Source organism: Emydura macquarii, unplaced genomic scaffold (assembly GCF_026122565.2).
Source record: "Emydura macquarii macquarii isolate MOO-44397 ecotype Brisbane River unplaced genomic scaffold, CSIRO-AGI_Emac_v2 contig_310, whole genome shotgun sequence".
Taxonomy (NCBI): domain Eukaryota; kingdom Metazoa; phylum Chordata; order Testudines; family Chelidae; genus Emydura; species Emydura macquarii.
The window spans coordinates 30,578-45,094 of NW_027130447.1; the positions used below are offsets into that span (position 1 = coordinate 30,578).

A 14,517-nucleotide genomic window follows, 5' to 3' on the forward strand; every position below is an offset into this window, starting at 1 on the left:
ACTTCCTTGAAAGACCAGCTGTATAATTACAGTGAAAATGAATTAGAAAATTAATAGCAGGGAAGAGGCTTTGGTGACTGGATTTAAAACCCACACAGTAAATGACTTTAGTTCTCTTATTTGTGTTTAAATTTGCAGCTCGCTTGGTTACTCATCATTAACCAAACAGCTGTTGTTCCCCCTCATGTCCTGTAAAGCTAACTCTGGCTGCTTTACCTTCTGACTCATGTAAATACATTAGTTATTACATCCAATAATAGCTATGCTACACTGAAACCATCAGGTTAAATGTTTCAAAACTCCTCCCTGGCATTAACATTTGGTTATTTACATAATTTGGCTCTTTTTGCATATGCACGCATGGCTGATGTTCCCTCGCTGAGCCACTGAACGCATAAATGGGTCCATTTCCACTACATGGTTCAGTGACAAGCATTTCCTATCACACAGAAGCAAGATGATCTCAAAGACTCCCCTTCTCTGCCTGCTGCTTTTCTGGATTCAGGGTAAGAAACAGACAAGCGTTCAAAGAGTTAATAAGGAATGAAACAAACCCTAAGGAAAAATAATCATGGGTTATTTATTTAAATACTGTTCTGTGTATATTTTCTAGTTCATTTCTCCTGTACAGTTTAGAGGTGTTTCAGTGTAAAGCTTTGACTAATGTTGATGGCATTGTCCCATTTACCAAACTCTGCCAATTTTCATTCTCTCTCTCCAGGTTCCAGTGGGCAGACTGTGATGACTCAGACTCCAGAATCTCTCTCAGTGTCTGTGGGAGAGACAGTCACTATCAAATGCAAAGCCAGTGCCAGCATCAGCAACTACATCGCTTGGTACCAACAGAAATCGGGACAAGCTCCCAAGCCTCTGATCTATTACGCCAGCAACCGTCCCACAGGAGTCCCAGACCGGTTCAGCGGCAGTGGGTCAGGCACTGACTACACATTCACAATCAGCAGGGTTGAAGCTGATGATGCTGGAGATTATTACTGTCAGCAGTACGATGAATTCCCTCTCACAGTGATACAGACCAATACAAAAACCTCCCTGCCCTATGAAGCATGCAGCATAGTAGACATCAGCACACACAACTAGCACAATGTTCACATTTTCAGATATTCTGCTAAAATAAAATTGGAAGGTAACTCCTCTCACCCACTTACATAACCTAAAACTCTAGCACTGTATTGCTATCCTGAGAGCTTAACTACGCTGTGAAGTTTGTTATAGCGAGAGCAGAGGGTCATTGATGAAATCTCACAATGACATTTCTAATTAGTTCATCATTTTTAGAAATCTAACCTTCTCCGTGAATTGCCTGGGTTTATGATGCTTGGCCTTTGGCTAATGACAACATCCCTGCAATGCATTTTATCTTAAAATACTAATATGTACTCTCCACCTCAGCGCCATCTTATTATTTTTTTTCTGTATTACCATCTCACTTAGGACAAAACTGCAGACTATGGGAACTAATGCAGGTAAGATTCACTTAGTTATGCAGCACAGATTACATACAACGAAACCTACCACATTTATGCATATTGAACCATTAATACACATCCCCAGATACAAACACATTCATACACATTCCCAAAAACAAACTAAGCAGATCAGATGTGGACCATCATGGAAGGTGCCAGTAATTTCTGAGAACAAGACAAAACATCCCCTGACTTACTGTGGATGGCTCCCTGCTTGATCCCTTTCCTAAGCATTACAACATACTTATCTTCAATAGGTCTATGAACGTTGCCGACGTGAAATCCACTGGGGTCTTGCACTCTAGAGTGCAGCGCCCTTCTTGGCGAATTTGGCAAGGGACCAAATGCTGCTCGTTTCCAGAAGCAAATTGAAGCTTTGTGGCTTAGCAGCTAGAGCAGGTGGGCTGGCTGCAGCTGGCATGCCTGGAAAAACAACATTGAGTGCCCTGCCTCAATCTCCAAAAGCCTAGAGTGGTTTCATCCTTGATAGATGTTGGGATCCTGCTACACTGGCCCTGACAATCCAACATGTACAAAGTGGGGCATGTGTCTATAGTACAAAGGGGGATTTTATTTTCCATGTTGAACCCACAAGATTGAGGATTGTAGAGGTTTTGGCCCAAAACAAGCATTTTCCTTCCCCCAGCCCCAGAAAAAAACCCTTGTGTTGAGGATCCAGGACACACATCCTCTGCCTATGTTGTGCAATAACATTGGCCTCTGCGATACAAACGTCTCTTTTTGTGCACTCCCAGACAGAAACTACATTAAGAGGGCGTTCTGACTGCAAGTGCATGTTCATACTTTAGGGTAAAATGCATTACAGGGGAGTTGTACTTGCACCAAAACCAAGGATTATAAACCTACAAAAATCAGAGAGAAATTTAAAAGCAATTGAAACATGTTATGGTATAGAAATAAACAGTGAGGGCATCAAAAACAATTTAACTCTTCACTGTAATGATGCAGTGCAATTAACATACAATTGTGATTAAAGCATTTTAGTGTTCTGAGGATCCCAGAATAGATTAGAAAGATTTTTAAAGAAACACTGGAATTTTTCATATTTTCCCCCAAGGACAGAGTTACAGTGGTTTGGGTGCCTTAACTCTACTTTTCTTACCTTAGAGTGCTTGGATTTAAAAAGAAAATGTAAACCTTAATTCTGAATTTCTTTGGTTTTGAATATTTGGCTCTGGGTTAATTACAACATCCTTGTCAAGTCATTACCCTTAATTAATTATAAGTACTGACAACCTTAACTCTATATATAGTTTTTTGTCTGGGAATCACCTGATGTTTATTTGTGTTTGAATTTCATACATGAACACTAAAACCCACAGAAAGTGCCACGATACAACATTATTGATGATATGCAGCTATGTAATATCAACCTTACGTCTTCATTTTATTTGATTTAATGTCATAGATTTTTAAGGCCACAAGGGAATATCATGAACATCTGGTCTGACTGCCTGAATAACAGCGGCTATAGAACCTACCCAATACATTTTGCATCAACAGAACTTCTGTTTGAGTAACAGCACGTTATCTAGAAAGCTCTCCAGTCTTGATTTCAGAGGGCAGATTTACTTGAACAAAAAAAATGGCAGAGCAGCCAGCCAGTTTGCTTCACCAGAGCAGCCCGAGCATCCTGGTAAACCTGGCCCTTGATTTGTAACTGACTTCATGATTTCCGGGGTTGTTAGTGAGACCGGCACTGTATGAAAAAGACAAGGAAAGCCCAGTCCCTGACTCCCTCGTCTCTGCTCTTGAAAGATTTCTTGGCTACTTGCCAGCATGAGCAGCAGCACTTGAGCCATCCCCCAGGGCACAGCTTGCTCACCTATACTGTGAACTGAAGTTGTGCTACTGAGGGACCTGAATCAAGAGCACAGGGGGTAATCTGTATGATGTGCTTTATTCTTAAAGTAGAAAACTATTTATTGGGTGGCCTGGGTTCCCCAAGTAACAAATAGAGAACTGAGACACAGAGAGATTAAGTGACTTGTCCAGGGTCACCCAGGGAGCCTGCAGAGCCAGGACCTGAACCTAGATCTCTTATCCGCCAGTCTAGTAACTTAATAACGAGGCCCCACGTGCTATCTGTACACTATATGGGTCTTCTGGTGTATCGTGAGATACTACCTCAGGGTTACATTCATAACACAGATACAAATGCTACCCTAACCTGAACTCTGGCCAGGGTATAAATACCACCATGCCTGGCTGGACTGCCATGGTTAGAAAGGCTTCATGTTTGAAAACTGGTTCCACAGCACCAATTACATCTTGTAACATGGGGCTGGGGAATGAAAAGGGGGCACAGATATGAAAATGGAAAGAAGCATTAGGCTGTGTAGCATCTCGGTCCCTGGGGCGTGCGCTCACATCTGCTTAAGCACGCATCTCATAAACTAAATTCTGTGGACAACTCTTCCATTGGCCTGTAGATGGCAGCATTATGACAACATTGCACAGCTGGCTATTTCAGGGCAAACAGTGGGGTTGAAGTATGAAGGACTGACTCACTGATGCCATCTGATTAAATTGGAAGGAGAATAAATGAGTGACTGGGCTTCCCTGAGCAAAATATTTAAAAAAAACATCTTTAAGTCTCCCCAGCTGAGCCCTCATTCACACGAGCAGTCCCAGTGAAATAGACGGGATTGCCCATGAGAATAACTGCTCCCCAAGTGAGGAAAAGGCTCACGACTTGGCCCTGTTTCACTCAATTGTTAGAGGTCGGCTTGTGTTTAAACAGATGGAAATTTAGAAATGAATGGAAATCTGCAGCCTGCTCCGCTACCCAGTGACAGCCTCTCCTCATTAAATAATAAATCCACGACTGTAACCACCTTATGCCATGTAAGCCTCAAGTCTGGGCACTTGAACACTAGAATAGTGAGTAACTAAAGAATAGTTCTTACATGCAACAGCAGCACGAAACAGACAATCCTGTGATTTCACTACTGCTTTCCTGGAGTTATAATCCTGTTGACTTCCAGGATTTGACCCTTTTGTATATTCACACAAGTGACTTTTTCCTTTCTGAGTAGTTACATTATGTGTTTATTGACAAGTATTTCCAATCACAGACAAGCAAGATGATCTCACAGATTTCTCTTCCCTGGATGCCATTTGATTTCTGGCTTCAGGATAAGAAAGAATACAAATATAAGAATCGCTGTATTAAATTTATTAAATCTACTATATTGTAGGTTAATTTCTGCTTTTCAGATGAAACAAACTGTGTTTCAGCACAAAGCTTTGAATAATGGTTATGCCATGTCCTACTGACCCTATCCTATCTCTGCCTTTTTATATCCAGATTCAAAGGGGCAGAAAGTGCTGACTCAGACCCCATAATCCCTGTTAGTGCTTGCCTGCCCCAGAAATACTATCAATAGACAAGCACTATCAATTGCAAAACCAGTGTGAACACTAGTGGTGTCAAACCATTGCCACCTTCACTGACTTCACGGAAAACCAAAACAGAAAGGATCTTGGGTCACTGACTGATTCCGCAAATGAAAACTGCAACATAGTATGAAATGTTCTCTGAGTGGCATCACTGAGTCAACAGGAACAAGACCAAAGCAAAGTCCTACTGCTGCCTGGCAAGTTGAATACTCACATGCAACGGACTTCAATTACAGCAAACCAAATGTGCTTCTTTTACACATGAATCATGGTTTACATTGTTCACCCAGCTCTAATGTTTACTCAGTTTTTACTCAGGCAAACTCCCATCCTCCAAAACCGACTAATGATTTGCCCTATTATTCTGCTATTTAGAAAGAACTTTACAGATAACTACAAGGCCAAGTCCCAGCCCCCACAGGGAACTAATCCAGGGGCTCTTGTCCTGACCACATTATTCATTTTTATTTATAATTCACTAAAAATCTCTCTTTTAATTCATCTGCCACAGCCACAGAATGTCCACAAGTGGGCCACAGAACCCAGATCAAGCTTGCCACGGAGTACGCAGGCTTCACGCGGATGGCTTAGGGAGGAGAAAATGAGGCTCATTCATTCCAACCTCCATTAACTTTCAATGTCACTTTTCTGAAAGAATCTTTTTAAACGTGTGGTTTCCTTTTATATTCAGTCAGAAGTGTCTCCACATCCTCACTACTGAGCCTGGAACTCAGTTCTAAGTCAGGGCCACATTCTGACAGCCTGTCTCATGTTGAGCAGTGCACTACTCTTTGAACAGTCCCAATGATTTCAATAGGACTATTGGAGGAGTAGGACCCTATTCAGGGCAAGTAAGAAAGAATCTGGCCTTGTGGTAAATGTAATACCAGACACACCAGTGCTTCCAGGCACCCAAATCCAGCTACTCCGGGACACTCGGTGAGGATATTTGCATATCAATGTTTATTTTGCATATCCATGTACGAGTGGCATTTCTCTGTGGCTCAGAGGAGTTATAACGGCTCCATGTCACAGCTCATGGTGCACTGAGCAGCAGCTGCCAGTCTACAGCTTTCAAGATGAGGTCACACACTCTGCTCATTGGGCTGCTAGTTTTCTTGTTGAAGGGTAAGTGCATTATAATAGAATTATAGAAAAAAGTATAAAGAGATGGACAATAAGCTATAGAGGATCATCGGAACAAAAGTGAAGGACGATTTGTCAAATAGATTCCAATTCTTGTTTATGTAGACAAAGCATATAAACAGAATTGAAATGATTTCATGTTAAATTAAATCACTGTTAATAACAATGCTTTGGCAATTTAAATCATTTACTAAAACAGACACATGTAGATTTATGCTTTACTTTCACATCCAGGTGTCAACGGAGACACTGTGATGACCCAGACTCCAGAGTCCATGTCGGTGTCTCCAGGAGACAGAGTCACTATCAACTGCAAAGCCAGTTCCAGCATCAGCAGCGGCATAGCTTGGTACCAACAGAAATCAGGACAAGCTCCTAAACTCCTTATCTACAGCGCTTCCACCCGTCCCTCTGGGATCCCAGACCGGTTCAGCGGCAGTGGGTCTGGCACAGACTACACTTTTACCATCACCAGTTTTCAAGCTGATGATGCTGGCAGTTATTATTGTCAACAGTACTACGACTGGCCTCTCACACAGTGATCCAGGCCCGTACAAAAACCTCCCTCAGTGTTGGTTCATCATTTCTATAGCAACTCTGTGTTTCAGTTACACCGTCAAAGCCTTTCCTGGTTTCACAGCCTATCAGTGCAGAACAACATTAAACACACTGTCCTATACACGCTGGTTTAATCACTCAGGCCTTGAATTGCACAGGAAGGCAACGAATTCCAAAACCATATTCAAGCCTTCACAGAGTCGCTATTACAGTTATAAATTAAATATCAACTGATGGGCATTCATGCTCACTGGCAAGCTGATCTGATGGGTCTCCACATCTTTACGAACTACGGCTCTGATACAAAGTTCTCTGAAGTCAGTGGAAAGACTCTCACAGACTTCAGTAGGCTTTAGGTCACACCCTTAATTTTTTAGCTCCAGCTTTCTTTCACAGCTGCTTTTTAAGGTGGGGAATCACTTGAAGTCATTTTGGGGAGACAGGACAAGAACAACGGGGCTGACTCAGGGTGAAGGTTCTATGACGGATACACACAGAGAGCTGGGATTTTCAAAGGGCACATTTATGGGCCATTCAGCTAAATTAGGCCTTCTCTGTCACTCTTATTCTTTCTCTCTTGCCTGCACACACACGACCCTTTGTATCATCTACCGGTGCTTTCGGGGCATACGTGATGCCCGTTACACAAGCAGCTATAGGGATCAATCACTCTTGAGTGCCTTGCCCTCAAGAGTTTGCCCTGCTCAGGACAAATAGGTCCACACTTAGCCACTACAGCTCTAATTTCTCCTCCTTCAGGGCACTGGGGAACTTGCTGTGGGTATATCAGGGAGATATAGCCTTCTCATTATGCCACAGAGTGGCAGCACATTGGCTGTGTGGTCACAACACCAGCCTCGAGAGTGGTGGAAGTTCTATGGTCCTAGTATCCCCACTGCACCATGGGCAATGACTGGTGGATCTGTGCTTGGGGAGATCCACCCCCCAGGGGACCACTAACCCATGGAGCCCCCTGCAGCATTTCCCTCCATGGTGCACAGGGTCTATGTACACTGAGACCCTGTCCCTCTCAGCGCAGCATAACCACAGCAGCTCCCCTACACCTCAGCCTGTCCACTCTGCATAGGGGGTGGCAGAATTTGCTGTTTAATGAAGAGCTATTCAAACAACAGATCCAAAATGGCAGCCCATTGTATGGGCCAGAACAGGAGTGGCCCTTTGACAGGTGCACAGGAGGGGTGGGCCATGCAGGGAGCGTCTCCCACTAAGGCAGCCTGCACAAAGGCTACGCACATGAGCAGGGAATGCTCACCCCCTCCATCACCTGTAAGCAAATCACCTGTAAGCAAAGGGGAGGGGTTGACACACCAGGAGGATCAATCTACTCCATTTTTCAAAGACGGAGAACATAAGAACAGCCATACTAGGTCAGACTAGTGATCCATCTAGCCCAGTATCCTATCTTCTGATTGGTATGTGTGCCTTAGGTTGACAACCTCTGATCTATGCTCAGTCATTTCCTTTTGTGACTATGAAATGTTCTTCCATGTCTTCAGATGTGCATAGCTCACTGTGCAACAAGGAGAGAAAGAAAATAATTCATTGCACTGAATATCCTTCCTACGGCGACTGCCACCAGCAAGGTTCTAGGTGTTGGAGGGGCTTTAAATAAACCATCACGTCATGGGACTCGTCATGAAATTATTAGAGATAGTGACACCACTTTATTAATGGGTGAGGTCCCATTGAGTCCATCAAGTATCCTGTGCCTGGAATTTAATGGATCTGCCCATGAACACAATGGCACACATGTGCACACATGCTTACAGGATAGGGGTCTAAAGCACCAGAAGAACGAAGAGGAGACAACACAGGAAAGGGCTGGGGAAGAGGCAGGATGGTGAGGAGGATTATATGGTTACTTACTAGGCTAGTGCCTGTGTCCTGGAGGTTGCTAGTTTCTTTCTGGGTTAACATGAATTCTTTCAATGGAATCAGACCGAACCTGTATGGGAGATTGAAAAAGTGGGGTTTGGACAAGTTACATCAAGTAGGAGACATGGTGGTTAGGTCGGGTGGGCAGGGAGTGATCCAGGCCGATGGGGCAGCCTGAATAAAGGGTCAATGTGGCTGAAGAGATAGACATGGAGAATGCAGCTAGAAAACGAGCTTGGGCAGAACAGAGTCCAAAATCCAGAGCAAGATGGCAAAGGCAGATTGAGGGGCGGGGAGGGGAGAAACGAACTGCAGAGCTAGTAACACGTTAATACAGAAATACGCTCTCTGGAATAACACAAACAAATCCATCCCATGACCTGCTCCTCAGCTGATGTAAATCACCATAGATCCACTGACATCAGGGAAGCTACTCTGATTTACAATAGCTGGAGATCTGACTCCATATCAGGAGTCATTAACAAAACCCCAAGAGAACCCTTGTATTAAGGATCCAGGACACATATTCTCTGCCTATGCTGTGCAATAATATATATGTATATGGATATACATTAAGATGGAGTTCTGGCTAAAAGTACATGTTTATTCTTAAGGGTAAAATACATTACAAGGGAATAGTACCAAAAAAAAAAAAAACCTCCCAAAAAAACTAACATTTTAAACCTAGAAAAATCATAGATAAATTTAAAAGAAATTGAAGCATGTTCCAGTATGGAAATACACTCTGAGGGCACCAAAACAACCTCACTCTGCTCTGTAAGGATGTAGTGCAATTGACATATGATTGTGATTAAAGCAATGTAGTGTTTGAGGATCCCAGACTAAATTAGAAAAACATTTAAAGACACATTGGAGTTTTTCATATTTTTCCTTCTAATTGCAGTGGTTTGGATGCCTTAACAGTACTTTTCTTACCTTAGAGTGTTTGAATGTTTAAAAAAAAATGTAAACCTTAATTCTGAATTTCCTTGGCTGTACATGCTTGGATCTGGGTTAAGTATAACATCCTTATCACATCATTATTCTTAAGTTAATGATAAGTACTGACGCTTTAACTCTAAATTTAGTTTTTTGGCTGGGGATTTCCTGAGGTTTAATTGTGTGTGTGTGTGTGTGTGTGTGTGTGTGTGTGTGTGTGTGTGTGTGTGAAGATGCATGAGCATGTGTGTGCAAATTTAATACACGAAGACTAAAACAAACCCACAGACAGTGTTACAATACAACATACTAATGATATGCAGATATGTAATATCAACCGTGCTTCTTCATTTTATTCTACTTAGGTTCATAGATTTTTAAAGCTAAAAGGCACCATCGTGACCATCTAGTCTGACTCCCTGAATAACAGCCGCTATAGAACCTGTGCAATACATTCTGCATCAACAGAACTTCTGTCTGAGCAAAAGCCTATTATCTAGAAAGTTCTCCAGTCTTGATTTCAGAGGGCAGATTTACTTGTACAGCAAGGCAGGCAGAGCACGCCAGCCGGTTTGCATCACCAGCACAGCCAAAGTATTCTGGTAAATCTGGCCCTTGATTTGTAACTGACTTCCCGGTTTAGGGGGCTGTTAGTGAGTCAGGCGCTGTATGAAAGAGGCAGGGAGAGCCCAGTCCCTGACTCCCACTGTCTGTGCTCTTGAAGGATTTCATGGCTGCACTACCAGGATGAGCAGATGTGTTCGAAAGGTTCCCCAAGATGCTGCTTCCTCAACTGTCCTGTGCAATGAAGTTGCACTGCTGGGGGACCTGATCCAAAAGCACCAGGGAACGTCTGCAAAATGGTCTTTACTCTTAAAGTAGCAAACTATTTATTGGGTGGCCTGGGTTCCCCAAGTAACGAATAGAGAATTGAGACACAAAGTGATTAAGTGACTTGTTCAGGGTCACACAAGGAGATTAACGCAGAGCCAGGAACTGAACCCAGATCTCTTAATCACCAGTCTAGTAATTTAAGAAGCCCATCCTTCCTTAATAAGGGCCCCTGTGCAACCTGTGCACTATACGGGACTGCTGGTGTATCATGAGGTAATACCTCATGGTTACACTGAAGACAAAGAGGATACAAATGCTGAACCAACCTGAACTGTGGCATGGTGAAAATAGAGCCAAGCCCGGCTGTACTGCCATAGCTTGAAAGGCCTCGTGTTTGAAAACTGGCTGCACACCACCAATCACATTTTATAAGATGTGACCATGGAGCTAAAAAAGACACTGATATGAGGGGGGGCAGGAGGGAGAAGCATCAGGCCATGTGGCACCACACTCCCTTGGGAATTCACCAACATCTGGTCTGGCACTCCGGTACTGACCTAAATTCTGTAGACAACTCTGCCACTGGCCAGGGATGGCAGTATTATGACAACATTGCACAGCTGGAGATTTCAGACCATACAGCCCTCTTGGACACTGAAGGATTCACGAATACAAACTGATTAAAGATGAAAGAGAATAAATGAGTGACTGGGCTTCCCCGAGCACAATGTTTTTAAAATATCTATCAGGCCAGACTGGCAGCTCCTTATCCCCACAGCTGAGCCCTCACTCACACGAGCAGTCCCAGTGAAATAGACGGGATTGCCCATGAGAATAACTGCTCCCCAAGTGAGGAAAAGGCTCATGACTTGGCCCTGGTTCACTCAATTGTTAGAGGTCGGCTTGTGTTTAAACGGATGGAAATTTAGAAATGAATGGAAATCTGCAGCCTGCTCCGGTACCCAGTGACAGCCTCTCCTCATTAAATAATGAATCCACCACTGTAACCACCTTATGCCATGTAAGCCTCAAGTCTGGGCACTTGAACACTAGAATAGTGAGTAACTATGAATAGTTCTTACATGCAACCGCAGCATGACACAGACAATCCTGAGATTTCACAACAGCTTTCCTGGAGTTATAAATCTGTTGACTTCCAGGATTTGACCTTCCAGGATTCACACGAGTGACTTTCCCCTTTCTGAGCACTTACAAATCTGTTGATTTCCACTACGTGCTTATCGATAAGCTTTTTCAACCACAGACTAGCAAGATGATCTCACAGACTCCTCTTCCCTGGATTTCTGGCTTCAAGGTAAGAAATAATACAAATGTAAGAATCGTTGCATTGATTTATTAAATAGATTTGTATTGTAAGCTAATTGGTACTCTTCACCTTAAACCTAAACTGTGTTTCAGCAGAAAGCTTTGAATAATTACGATGCCATCCTCCTGCTGATCACTATCCTATCTCTGCCTATCTTTTTTCTATATCCAGAGTCTAAGGGGCAGAAAGTGCTGACTCAGACTCCAGAATCCCCATCAGTATTTCCAGGAGACACAGTCACTATAGACTACAAAGCCAGTATGAGTGCTAGCAACAATTTAGCTTGGTACCAAAAATAACCAGGACAAGCTTCTCATTCACAATGCTATTACCCTCTCTCCTGGGGTCCTAGCCAGTTAAATAGCAGCGGACTGGCAATGGACTGTCCACTGAATTGGGGTTGGCTCTGCTTTGAGCTGAGGTCCCTTCCAACCCTAATCTTGTATGATTCTCTGACACACTGACTATACTCTCACTGTCAGCAGTGTGGAAGCTGATGATGCTGGAGAATATCACCTTAAAGCTGTACGACTGGCCTCTCCCAGTGACACAGGCCAATGCAAACACCTCCCTGTCCTCCACAGAGTTTGCCACGCCTGTTAGCCTGTGTAATGCTATGATCTTTTCACTGTTATCTTTGGCTTCCCTTCCCTACTACTCTCCTATTGCAATTTCCACTTGTTTCATTTGCTCATTAATTAGACCTAGATCTGCAAAGCCTTACACACACACATCACCTTATTCTCAGGACTTCTCCCATTCTGTCAATGGAACTGCTCACATTAGCAAAGTTATGCATGTCTGCAAGGGCTGGCAGGATCAGGTCCTTGGTGTGTAAACTCCACAGGGCAAGTTCTGTGTTTCCCTCTCTGTTTCCCAAACACCAAGGGACCCTACTCCTCATTGGAGCCATTGCATGTCCCTGTCTAATAAAATAATAAACATAACAGTCAATAGTAAATGAGAGTGAGGCAGAGAGATTTAAAACTTTCATGCCAACTAAAGAATGGGACATTTATAGATAATACTGTGGCACCTTTCAGATTGCAAAGCTCTCAACAAACTTAAGAAACAGCTGTAACTTCACTGGGCATCCTCCTCTCAGTGGAAGTCAGCATCTGTTAGAGCACAAAGCAACAGTTCAGAACAGAAAGAGAATCTAAATCCAATTGAAACAGAATTGGATTACTTTTTTTCAGTTGTGACTTTACCAGAACACCAGGTCCAGCCCTGCTTTTTAAAGGTATTTAGGTGTTGTGCTCAATGTTGCAACACCTAAATGACTTGGGAACCTAAATCTCATTTTCAACAGTGATTTAGACACTTGTACTCAGATCCCCAAAGATATTTAGGTGCCTAATTCCCACTGAAACACATAGGAGTTAGGCACCTAAATATTGGGGCTTAAGAACACAAGACTCTTCCAGAGACCAGTCACTGGAGGGGGACAAAGACCCACACTCTCCTACTGGAGTTCTACACACTATCCTGCTTTCTCCAAATAAAGGGATCACACAAACCAGTTTGTACAGGTCTGCACTGGGAGCACAGCTGAGCAGAGGCTCCACAAGGAATTACTCAATGCTTCTCTGAGCCCCTCGACAAGCAGGGGGAATGCAGCTGCTGCTCCGCTCCGGGAGCGGGGGCTGCATACACCCTCCCTTTCACAGCTGGCCATCTCGGTGGATGGGGTAGGGGGTGGAGAAAACTGGAGATCATGGCTCACAATCCCTTCTGGGATGGTTAGCAGAGTTTGCTCCAGACTCCTTTGGGTTTGTGTAGGTGCAAGGACTGCAACTGTGTTTAGCCCCTACCTGGGAGGGCTCCTAGCATACCCATGGAGGTACCAGCAACAATCTGTCCTAAATATCATAAGCATTTGGATAGGTTATCAGCCCAACTCCTTCTTTGGACAAGGACACTGGAGAGAATCCATGATTATTTTCATGGCGGGGAGCAGAATAACTGAAAGGTAAATTGAGATTGAGGCTCTGAAAACTGTAGTTAAAATGGCTGGGAGATTTTTAAGAGCTTAGATACAAGGTAATATACAAATATTTCTGGTGCCCTCTTCATAGAGCACCTTCTGTTATTCCATTCATAAACCCATCAGTGTTGCAACTTTACTTCGGTGTCATCGTCCCCAGGTTAAAGAGACCAACACTGCACAAGAGTAACAGGAAATGCCCTCGCAACTAAAACAAAGTAAATTTATATCAACAGATAATTTGCATATTCACTCAAGAGGGACGTTACTTTCCTGGGTTGCTGAGTCTTTATAACTGATCCCATTTGCACTGCATGGTGAGCTGTTCAGCATTCCCCACTAGGACCTGTCAAGATGCTCTCACAGGCCCAGCTTCTCTGGATACTAGTGCTATGGATTCAGGGTGAGCATTATATCAACAGGGAACAGACTCTCAGGCAATAAAATGCTAGCTGAGTTTTAAAAATATTGCTGTATTACTTATTTTGCAAACTAGTGTTAAAAAAATTCTTAAATGAAAAATGTATTTAAATATCCAGCTTTAATTACGTTTAATAATGTGCCATGACTGCATGTATTCTCTTTCTATACCTAGACTCCTATGGCCAAATTCTTCTGACTCAGACTCCAGAATCCCTCTCAGTGTCTCCTGGAGAGAGAGTCACCCTCAACTGCAAAGCCAGTACCAATATTGACAGCTACTTAGCCTGGTATCAACAGAAATCAGGACAAACTCCTAAGCTTCTTGTCTACGATTCTACCAACCTTTTTTCTGGAACCCCAGCCCGGTTCAGTGGCAGTGGGTCTGGGACTGATTTCACTCTCACAATCAGCAGCGTTGAAGCAGATGATGCTGGAGATTATTACTGCCAGCAACGCAAGAGCTGGCCTCTCACAGTGATACAGACCATTACAAAAAC

The 14,517-nt window shown here is 43.3% G+C and overlaps 1 long non-coding RNA gene across 1 annotated transcript; it reads right to left on the reverse strand.

Moving 5' to 3' along the window:
• Window positions 1-556: 556 nt before the first annotated feature.
• On the reverse strand, window positions 557-8,582 carry LOC137162562 (uncharacterized). The gene is made up of 2 exons (XR_010922400.1): window positions 8,502-8,582; window positions 557-772 (listed from the first exon to the last, which is right to left on the reverse strand). It is a non-coding gene; the product is annotated as an uncharacterized lncRNA (long non-coding RNA).
• Between the last annotated feature and the right edge of the window lie 5,935 nt (window positions 8,583-14,517).